The 11,464-nt window shown below is 47.5% G+C and overlaps 1 long non-coding RNA gene across 1 annotated transcript; it reads left to right on the top strand.

The window, feature by feature from the left end:
- Positions 1-8,292: 8,292 nt before the first annotated feature.
- LOC108635452 lies at positions 8,293-8,913 on the top strand. Its single transcript, XR_001917803.1, has 2 exons — positions 8,293-8,338; positions 8,810-8,913. It is a non-coding gene; the product is annotated as an uncharacterized LOC108635452 (long non-coding RNA).
- The last annotated feature ends 2,551 nt before the right edge of the window (positions 8,914-11,464 follow it).

The following is an 11,464-nucleotide window of genomic DNA, read 5'->3' as shown; positions in this document are numbered from 1 at the left end:
AACGGGAGTGCAGTGGGGAGAGTAAACCCCCACCACCTGGTGCGTGTGCTGTTGAGGGCGGTGGTATTCCAGCCCGGGTGCCTGGGCCTGGAATCCAGTGGAAGAAACTGGTGACAGTTACTGGCAGAGGAAGTGATCCCCAAGCTGTCACTTTGAAAGCCCACGATCCCTAATGTTCTTCCCAGGTGGTCCAGGGGCTGAGGCTCCACGCTCCCAGTGCAGGGAGCCAGGTTTGCTCCCTGGTCCTGGAACTAGATCCTGCATACTGCACCTGAGACCCGGTGCAACCTAAGTATACATGTATATACAAAAGAAAGCCCACAGGAAGAGCGAGAAGTGAGAAATCCCAGCTCGGTGCCTGGGAGTTCGGGTCTTCTCGGCTCTGGCAGTGCCTGTAGGCCTGTCATCTGCTGTTCTCACTTGCCGGTGGCCACGTTCCCCATTGGTAGTGCTGGGTTTTACCTGCTTAGTGCCTGCTTAGTGTCATGCCACTTTCCCACTAAATGTCAGACTTCCTTGAGTAAAACTCTGGCATTCAACTTCTGAGGGGTTTAATAGCTATGAATTTCTTTAAAAAATAGGTAGAAACATTTGGAAAATAATGAGTGCTTTAAAAATAAACCAAAATCACCTATAACCAACCATCACTCAGCAATCATCAACATTAAGATTTTTGGAAAAAACACTTCTGCATTCTGATAAAATTTAGAGAAACTTAAGAGAGAGATTTTCAGATGGAAATTGTGGCTCAGTTGTGTTAACAGACATGCCCAGTGTTATGTGATGGAGCTCATCTCTGACATTGGATTGGCAGATTTTTAAAAACATTTTTAATGAGTTTCTGTATAGATTTTAATAATAAAAATGTATCTTGAAAACTGAGATGAAATATATGCTTATGGGTTAGTCAGTTCAGTCGCTCAGTCGTGTCTGACTGTGACGCCATGGGCCACAGCACGCGAGGCCTCCCTGTCCATCACCTACTCCCAGAGCTTGCTCAAACTCTTGTCCATTGAGTTGGTGATGCCATCCAACCATCTCATCCTCTGTCATCCCCTTTTCCTCCTGCCTTCAATCTTTCCCAGCATCAGGGTCGTTTCAGATGAGTGAGTTCTTTGCATCAGGTGGCCAAAGTATTGGGTAGAGATTGAAAAACCACATGAGTTCCCACAGACTTCCATTGTGAGTGTAGGAAAAATGCCAGTGGAGACCAATGATTTAAAGACTTCAGAAATCTTAATAAGTGGTCTTTTGAGTCACATAATTTTTTTTTTTCTTTTAAGAAAAATACCCTGGAATGTTTGTTTCTAAAATACAGTTCAATACGGTTTATCAGTCCGGCTTTAAAAACAAAAACTGTCGATCACACACTGTCTATTTGACTATAGAATCTGTCTTTATAAGTGGCATTTTATACTTAAGTGAAGCTATACGTTTTATTCTGTAATCTCAGGAAAGGTATCAGATTTGTGGTTCATGAAATGTGCCATGACTGTTGGACTTTTGATGTTTTTTCTTTCCACACTTGAGTGGTTTTGTGAAATAGATTTTCTCTTGGGGGAAATGTTCAACCTAGCCTGCTCTATTATCTAGACTTCATGGCAGAGTGTTTTTGAGTATTCTCAAATCCAGCATATATCCTCCCTAGAAATCACACTCAGCTGTTCTTTCCACGCATGTGAGCTAGAGATGCAGGGGGAATGGTATTTTTCTGCTGACTGTGCCAGGTTCAGCAATGGTCTTGGTTTCCGCTTTGTTTCTTGGTAAAAGAAATGAGTTGATTTTAAGATGACGTTGTTACTCAGCAGGTATAGATCCTTCAGTATAGCTTTTCTAAAAAATTATTTATTTTTAACTGGAGGATGATTGCTTTACATTACTATATTGACTTCTGGTTGCAAAAAGATATGACACTGAAATATGAACTCTCCAGGTTGGTAGGTGCCCATTATGCTACTGGGGAAGAGCAGAGAAATAACTCCAGAAGGAATTAAGAGGCTACGCCAAAGCGGAAACAACTCCCCAGTTGTGGATATGACTGGTGGTGAAACTAAAGTCCGGTGCTGTAAAGAACAACATTGCATAGGAAGCTGGAATGTTAGGTCCGTGAATCAGGGTAAATTGGAAGTGGTCAAACAGGAGATGGCACGAGTGAACATTGATATTCTAGGAATCAGTGAACTAAGATGGACTGGAATGGGTGAATTTAACTCAGATGACCATCATCTCCGGTGCTGTGCCTGCGGACATGCCCTGTGGAACACTCCAGGTCCTGAATCTAGAAGCGCAGCCCCCTCTGTAGGAGTTCCAGACAGGACGCAGACACCAGGGGGCACCATCACGCACTCCCACTTCTGTATCCACTCACTGCCAGCGGGAGGTGGAGAGGAGCCATAGCCCAGGGCTTTAGCTGATTACCCTCCTATTCAGGACTTGCCAGGTGGCTCAGCAGTAAAAAAGTCCGCTGCCAAGGTAGGAGATTCGGGTTCGATCCCTGTGTCGGGCACATCCTGTGAAGGAGGAAATGGCCTCTCACTCCAGTATTCTTGCCTGGAACATGCTGTGGGCAGAGGATCCTGGAGGGCTACAGTCCATAGGATCGCAAACGGTCGGACTTGGCTGAGTGCCTGAGCACATCCTATTTTGGACTTCATCTGTCATAGGTAAATCCTGACTACATGTCTGTGTTCCTGAATTTTACTTTCAGGAGAAAAGGTAAAGATCGGTCAAATGAACTGATGCAAGGGATTCTGTGAAAGGAAAGAAAATATCCTTGCAGGGTATGACAGAAGCAAGTCAGCATGGAAGACCTCAACTTAAATCGAATGTCCTCATGGGCCTGGATGTTCAGTTACTCAGTTGTGTCCAACTCTCTCTGACTCCTTCAACTGTAGCCGCCAGGATCCTCTGTCCATGGGAACTCCCAGGCAGCAATCCTGGAGTGTGTTGCCGTTTCCTCCTCCAGGGGCTCTTCCTGACCCAGGGATCAAACCCTTGTCTTGTGTCTCCTGCATTGGCAGGTGGATTCTTTACCGCTGTGCCACCTAGGAAGGCCAATGTGCTCAGAAACAACGCTATTATACACGTTTGTGTTAAGTGAGTTCTGGAAGAAAAGATATTTGAATTTGCGGGAGGAGAGGAGGTTTTGAGTGCTAATCCCCATGTCACTGGGATTTCTGGCCACCCATTTGTGGGTAAGGGCAGTGTGACTTACTGTCCTGGCTGTGACCTTGGCATAGTGGCTTTGGAGCCAGACACACTGGGTGTGATTACAGGAGGAGGAGGGGGAGGATGGGACAAGGAGGGAGGAGGCGATGAAGACAGGGAGCAGGGGAGGAGGAGGAAGGGGAAGCAGAGGAGAGGTGGAGGACGAGGGGGAGGATGGGAGGAGGAGGGGGAGGAGGGGAGGCCAAGGGGGAGAAGGAGGAAGGGGAGAAGGGGAGGCTCGGGGAGGAGGGAAAGGAAGGGGAGAGGGGAGGTCGAGGGGGAGGAGGGGAATGGGGAGAGGAGTGGGGAGAGGGAAGAGGAAGGGGAGGGAAGGAGGGAGAAGGGGAGAAGAGGGGGAGGGGAGGAGGATTGATGGATTTCATTCCATTTAGAAATTCCACACACATACCTAGAAAGTGACTTTATTACTTGTAGTATAAAGGAACAACCATGGGAGACTGTGGACAGCACCTGCTGTGTCCAGCATGCGTGCCTGTTTCTGAATGATTCTATGTCTCGCCATCTGCCGTATGGTGACTCACCTCACAGGCCAAATGCCCAAAGCGAAGTTGCTCAGTTGTGTCCAACTCTTTGCGACCCCGTGGACTGTAGCCTCCATCTGTGGGATTTTCCAGGCAAGAGTACTGGAATGGGTTGCCATTTCCTTCTCTGGGGATCTTCCCGACTCAGGGATGACCAAACCACATATGAAATGCAGTGGAGAAAAATTTTTAATTAAAAAACAATGCCCTATTGATTTTTATGCTTTCCTGTAAATTGATAAACTTTCGTCTAGTAAAGGAGCACCTCAAGCCAACTCTAGAGTTGGATTAGAGTCATTTTTCTCAGGCAAAGTCACCTCCTCCAGCGTGGCAATTATGACTCCGGAGTTCCCAGACTGGTTGTGTGTGCGTGTGTGTGTCTCGTCAGGGAAGTTGTGTATATGAAAAATTACCACGGAATCTTTTCCAGGGACATAGAATATTTAAAAATGCTATCAAAAACTGAACAAAACTTCTTAGACTTGTGATAAGTAGACTTGTGTTTAAGTGATGTAAAACTAAAATTTCAAGAAGTACAGGAAGACAGCGTCGTCTTTTACTTCTGTAGAGATGCGGCAATTATTGTGTTGTGTTGTCCTTTACACACGTATCTGTCTGATAAAATTGGGTTCTCACTTCCCTTTGGCTTCCCCAGCGGCTCAGTGGTGAAGAATCTGCTACTGCAGGAGGTGCAGCTCCCGCCCTCGGGTGGGGAAGAACCCCTGGAGCAGGAGACGGCAGCCCACGCCAAAATGCTTGCTGGGAAATTCCACAGACAGAGGAGCCTAGCAGGCTACAGTGCACGGGGGCTCAAAGAATCAGATACAACTGAGCGACTCAACTGCAACAATATTAATTTTACATTTTATTTATTCAGTACATCTTTTGTATTGAATGGATGTTTTACAGTAAACTGGAAAATTCACATAAATGTTTTGAAATAGCTCTACATTTCAAAGAAATACTATGTTTGCTCTAGGTATCGAAGGGAGACAACACTCAGATACTACAATAGAAAGTATGATTACATTCAGTGTAAAAGCATAGGACAAATACAAATAGAGCCTAAATACAATTTTGTGGAAAAACAAAATACATAGATACATGTACACACACCTTAGAAAATAATTAGCCTTGATGCAACACGTGTGTGATTTCTGATTTCTTCTGCATAAGAGGGAGGAAATAAGAGGATAGACAAACAGGAGAGGCAAGGGAGGAAAAGAGAGGAAGAAAGCAGCAAAGAGAGGCAGGAGAGGGAAGGAGGCAGGAAGGTCTCAGGGGTGGGAGGGGAGGGGAAATGCGCCTGCCGCTTCTTTAAATGCCACGCCACAAGAGGGGCTGGAGAAGCACAACCCACCCAAAACCTTTTCTGCAATACTCTATCTCTACTGTCTTTTCCCTTCTTTTTCACTGTTCACTAGCTCAGTAGTGTCAGACTCTTTGCGACCCCATAGACTACAGCATATCAGGCTCCCTGTCCTTCACCATCTCCTGGAGTTTGCTCAAACTCCATTGAGTCGGTGATGCCATCCACCATCTCATCTCCTGTTGCCCCCTTTTCCACCTGCCGTCAATCTTTCCAGCTTCAGGGTCTTCTCCACTGAGTCAGATGCTTCAGTCCATAAAGAGTCCCAGACCTCTTTAGGGGCCAAGAGTTTCAACTCCATTTCACACATTTTAGGGCTAGCTGGGCACTCGGGAGATCACGGTCATTGCTTCAGCCCACATTGGATCCTTTTTCAAGATCGACCATGTGACCTTGCAGGCTTGGGTCTCACTGCCCTGAAAAGGGCCTGACTTCCCTCAGGAGGGTTTGCTGCACACACCCCACAGGATGCACCAGGGGCTCTTGAACCCTGGAACTGTCAGGACCTTTGCAAGGGTCTCAGGTGCCAGTTCCCTTGCTTCCGTGTCCAGTAAAGGAACTGAGGATGAGATGCTAGGCAGAGTCCGAGACCCTGATTAGGAGGCTCTGAGCGTGGGCATGCCAGAGAGATACTAGGAGTGACAGACATGGTGAAGGGGATTCAAACAGGGCAAACTGAGCCTCTACACCCTTCCCACTTCTAAGAGGACTCTGTGGGTTACAGATCCACTCAGGGGCCAGGAAAATGGGAAGCATGGGCTGCAAATGGCAGGACCACGCTAGGAAACCAGCGCACGTCACCACACCACCTGGGAGCAGAGTCCCCTTGTACCAGGGACACAGTAAGAACATGCTGGCTCCATGGAACCTATGCACATGTAAGATGCTGACATTCAGGTTGATTCCTCCTGAGGTGCTGGTGCCGGAGTACTAGTCTCACAGCTAGCGCCTGGTGGCAATGCCCTCCAGTCCTGGGCTCTGCCAGCATGGTGAGCACACATAAGGGAGGGGGAGCCTCAGAGGAGGGCGGGCACCTGGACTTTGGGGACAGACCCAGGTTTTCTCTGTTGCAGGAGTCCACGGATCAGACCTCAGCCAAGAAGAGGCCCCACCACTCTGCCCCTGTGTGCCCTTGTGTACAGAAAGGGCCGTACCCTGGCCCTGCTCTGACCCCCTAGGTTTGCTGTAGGGCCAGATGCACCTAGAGGGCCTGCTCCAAGCTGAGATCAGCAGTTTCCACCTCCCCCAGGGCCTCTGTAGGGGATTAGCTCCCTCTCTGTTTCAGAGCATTTAGGGAGAAGTGTTTCCTAGATCCTGGCTGGCTTCCCCTCCCCCAGCTTAGCTGATCAGCCCTGGACTAAGATCCATAGAACACCAGCCGACCATCTTCCCCTTCCCTGAGCTCCTGGGAGACTGGGAGGATGAAGGGAATCCCAACGTCCAGACAAAGAAGGAACCAGCAAACGGCCATCCCCCAGTCCAGGGCTCGGAGGGTGACCTGAAGGGCGTCCCTGACGATGCTGACTGCAGTGTGTCTCTAGCACGTCCAGAAGAGGAGCAGCAAGCGACAGCAACACACACGAGAGAAGATGAGCAGAGGAGGGAAGAGCTCCCAGGACGAATCTCAAGTCTTCACACTGTAGAAGCGTCCCTGGGGTGTGAAAATTCACAGCTGGAAAGAGATTCAGCAAAGCCTGCCTGATTTACATGACAGGCATGTGATGCAACTTCACAGAAGACTGTTGAAGAAAGAATCGCGCTGCTTGGAGTCCAAGAAGAAACTGCTCAGCATCTGTAGAGAGCTGAACTCCGTGTGTCAGATCCACAACCTCTCCAAGAAGAGAGCTGGAGACCTGAGCGAAGCATTGGAGACAACCGCTGCCTGCCATCGCCAGGAGGTGCGCCTCTGTGAGGAAAGAGCTCAGGAAAGCTGGGTGGCGGCCGTGTGGATGGAGAGAGCGCTCAGCGAGCTGACCCGAGAGAATGCTGCCTCAGGCAGCTGTTGGCCCAGGTCGAGTTTAACTCCCAGCTCTCCCCGAGGGGCCTTCATGTTCCTGCTGCTCCACCCACAGCCCACAGGGGCCCGCAGTGGTCAGGGGAGCCCCTGGGTCACGAGGCACCCCCGGCGAGGGGGAGGGTCCAGCCCTGAGGACGCAGGGGCCCGAGGTCACCTGCAGGCTCAACTCAGCACAGCCGGGTCCCGACACTCACGACCAGGACACAACATCAGCTTGTGTTTTTCCTGTTTCATGTAGGACACAACATCAGCCTGTGTTTTTCCTGTTTCAAGTAGGACACAACATCAGCCTCTGTTTTCCCTGTTTTAAGTTGTCTCTGTTTTTCTCTTTAATTTTAGCTACTGTAACTTAATCCATTGTTTTTCTCAAGTAGATAAAGCATTATAGTTTGTAAGATTTTTTTCTATTTTTCATTTACTTGTATTTCTGTTGAAGTAATTTTGATCTGTGCTTTTTTTATGAGTTGTTACTGTTAGGGACCAAACGACGGTCTCTAGGACCTGAGTCATGTTTCCCAAAAAGAGACAGGATATGCGCTCATCCTGCCTGGCCAATCATGTAACGCCAGCTACTCCTGTAACAGACAAAGAACTGCCTGTATATAAGCCGCCATACTCCTTTGTTCGGGGCTCTTGTTGGATTCCCTTGTGTGGGATGAGACTTGAGCCCTAGCGCGCTAGTGATAAACTCCCTTCTTGTTTTCGCATTACTGTGGTGGACTTGCTCTCTCGGTCGGTTCGGAGATACAGGCTCGGAGCATAACATCTGGGGGCTCGTCCGGGATCTCCGTCCCGCTGGGGAGGACAACTCTCCTGGTAGAAGGGAGTAACCTCGTTAGGAGATAAGAGCTCTGAGCACCGGTGCTAACGTTGCAGAAGCCCAGATTAAGCCTGGGACCTGGTATTGTACTGGCGAGGCATCTGGCTGTAAAGTGCAGAGGCAAGTCAGCGTAAGGCCAGGGCCTGGTTTCGTGCTGGGAAGGCAGCTGGCTCTGGTTACTGGATTAAGTCAGCGTAAGGCCGGGGCCTGGTTTCGTGCTGGGGAGGCAGCTGGCTCTGGTTACTGGATTAAGTCCAGCGTAAGGCCAGGGCCTGGTTTTGTGCTGGGGAGGCAGCTGGCTCTGGTTACTGGGTTAAGTCCAGCGTAAGGCCGGAGCCTGGTTTCTTGCTGGGGAGGCGGCTGGCTCTGTGAACATCCTGCAGGTAAGATTGAGTGCATTGTCGGTGGCCACCTTGCGTTTGTTATCTGTTTGTCTATTTGTGGTGTCTGCGTTGCTCTTTGTGTGCTCTGTTGGCTCCCAGTGTCCTTTTCTGTGATCATGGGACAAACAACTTCTTCTCCTTTGTCTCTTATGATTAACCACTTCTCTGATTTCAAGTCTAGAGCACAGAATCTATCATTGCTGGTGAAAAAAAGCAAGTTAGTAACTTTTTGTTCTGCCGAGTGGCCTGCTTTTGATGTCAGCTGGCCACAAGAAGGCACCTTCAGCCTGCCTACTATTCAAGCGGTCAGAGAGAAGGTGCTCACCCCCTACCGTTCAGGACACCCAGCCAGACCAAACTCCATACACTTTAGTCTGACAGGACCTGGTGGAAAACCCCCTGGCCTGGCTAAAACCTTTTGTTTTTCAGCCCCTCACTTCCCTTCCCTCTTCCCTGCCCTTGCTTCCACAGGTTCCACAGGTTTCATCGGGAGAAGCCAAAAAGAGAACCAAGCCTTCATCTCCTCCCAGAAAAAGGGGCCCCACCTAGGGAACTCGGAGAAAGGCAAAAAAAAATGGCTGGCGTAGCGGAAGAAGACCTGGAGGTTCCCTCCTCCACCGTTCATGCGTTTCCGGTCCGGGCGGGGCCAGCCAGAGAGGGTAGAGAATGGACATATCAGTACTGGCCCTTCTCCACTAGTGATTTGTACAATTGGAAAACCCAGACTCCCTCCTCTGAAAAACCGCAGGGTCTTATTGATCTTTTAGAGTCTATCCTGTTTACTCACAATCCGACTTGAGATGATTGTCAGCAACTGTTACAGGTACTTTTTACTACAGAGGAGAGCAAATGGATCCTGTCAAAAGCCCGGAAAAATGTGCCAGGGGTGTATGGGAGGCCCACAATAGAGCCTAACCTCATTGAGGAGGGGTTCCCCTTGGTGCGACCCAACTGGGACTTCAAACGCGCTGAAGGTAAGGAGCGTCTCTGAGTGTACCGTCAGACTCTCATGGCTGGCCTTAGAGGGGCTGCCAAAAAGCCAACTAATGTGGCCAAAATAAGTCCAGTGAGACAACAGCCAAATGAGAGCCCAGCAGCCTTCCTGGAAAGGATAATGAAAGCTTTTAGACAGTATACCCCTATAGACCCACAGGCAGATGAGTCATGAGCGGCAGTTATGTTAACATTTGTAAATCAAGCAGCCCCCAGTATTAAAAAAAAGTTACAAAAGATAGAGAGGTTAAATAAACAATCATTGCAAGATCTAGTGAGGGCAGCCGAGAGAGTTTTTAATCATAGAGAGACCCCAAAAGAGAGAGAGGACCGCATTAGAAAAAAAAAAAAAATTAGCGCTGAAGAAAACCGTAAAAATCAAAAAGAGCTGACCCAGATATTTTTTGCTGGGGTTGAAAACAAAAACAGGTTCCAGAAAGGAAAAAAATTGGACTCAAAAACTGAAGAAAAAACGACAAGGCGTAAGCTTGAGAAAAACCAATGTGCGTTTTGTAAAGAGTTTGGACATTGAAAAGATAAATGCCCCAAGAAAAATCTAAAAGAGGGGCCCAAGAACCCCAAGAACGAGACTCCCTCCCTAGACAGTCATATCCTCTACGCAGGTGAGGATAGCGACTACGGGGGTCAGGGCTCGAAGCCCCTCCCCAAGTCCTGGGTAACTATAAATGTGGAGGGGAAACCGGTTGGCTTCATGGTGGACACAGGAGCCCAATACTCAGTCTTTTTTTTTTTTTTTTAATTTTTTATTTTTTTTTTAAATTTTAAAATCTTTAATTCTTACATGCGTTCCCAAACATGAACCCCCCTCCCACCTCCCTCCCCACAACATCTCTCTGGGTCATCCCCATGCACCAGCCCCAAGCAAGCTGCACCCTACGTCAGACATGGACTGGCGATTCAATTCTTACATGACAGTATACATGTTAGAATTCCCATTCTCCCAAATCATCCCACCCTCTCCCTCTCCCTCTGAGTCCAAAAGTCCGGTATACACATCTGTGTCTTTTTTCCTGTCTTGCATACAGGGTCGTCATTGCCATCTTCCTAAATTCCATATATATGTGTTAGTATACTGTATTGGTGTTTTTCTTTCTGGCTTACTTCACTCTGTATAATTGGCTCCAGTTTCATCCATCTCATCAGAACTGATTCAAATGAATTCTTTTTAACGGCTGAGTAATACTCCATTGTGTATATGTACCACAGCTTTCTTATCCATTCATCTGCTGATGGACATCTAGGTTGTTTCCATGTCCTGGCTATTATAAACAGTGCTGCGATGAACATTGGGGTACATGTGTCTCTTTCAATTCTGGTTTCCTCGGTGTGTATGCCCAGAAGTGGGATTGCTGGGTCATAAGGTAGTTCTATTTGCAATTTTTAAAGGAATCTCCACACTGTTCTCCATAGTGGCTGTACTAGTTTGCATTCCCACCAACAGTGTAGGAGGGTTCCCTTTTCTCCACACCCTCTCCAGCATTTATTGCTTGCAGATTTTTGGATCGCAGCCATTCTGACTGGTGTGAAGTGGTACCTCATTGTGGTTTTGATTTGCATTTCTCTAATAATGAGTGATGTTGAGCATCTTTTCATGTGTTTGTTAGCCATCCGTATGTCTTCTTTGGAGAAATGTCTATTTAGTTCTTTGGCCCATTTTTTGATTGGGTCGTTTATTTTTCTGGAATTGAGCTGCAGAAGTTGCTTGTATATTTTTGAGATTAGTTGTTTGTCAGTTGTTTCATTTGCTATTATTTTCTCCCATTCAGAAGGCTGTCTTTTCACCTTGCTTATATTTTCCTTTGTTGTACAGAAGCTTTTAATTTTAATTAGATCCCATTTGTTTATTTTTGCTTTTATTTCCAGAATTCTGGGAGGTGGATCATAGAGGATCCTGCTGTGATTTATGTCTGACAGTGTTTTGCCTATGTTCTCCTCTAGGAGTTTTATAGTTTCTGATCTTACATTTAGATCTTTAATCCATTTTGAGTTTATTTTTGTGTACGGTGTTAGAAAGTGATCTAGTTTCATTCTTTTACAAGTGGTTGACCAGTTTTCCCAGCACCACTTGTTAAAGAGATTGTCTTTACTCCATTGTATATTCTTGCCTCCTTT

Source organism: Capra hircus, unplaced genomic scaffold (genome assembly GCF_001704415.2).
Source record: "Capra hircus breed San Clemente unplaced genomic scaffold, ASM170441v1, whole genome shotgun sequence".
Lineage (NCBI taxonomy): Eukaryota > Metazoa > Chordata > Mammalia > Artiodactyla > Bovidae > Capra > Capra hircus.
This window is presented reverse-complemented; position numbering and strand designations above follow the sequence as displayed.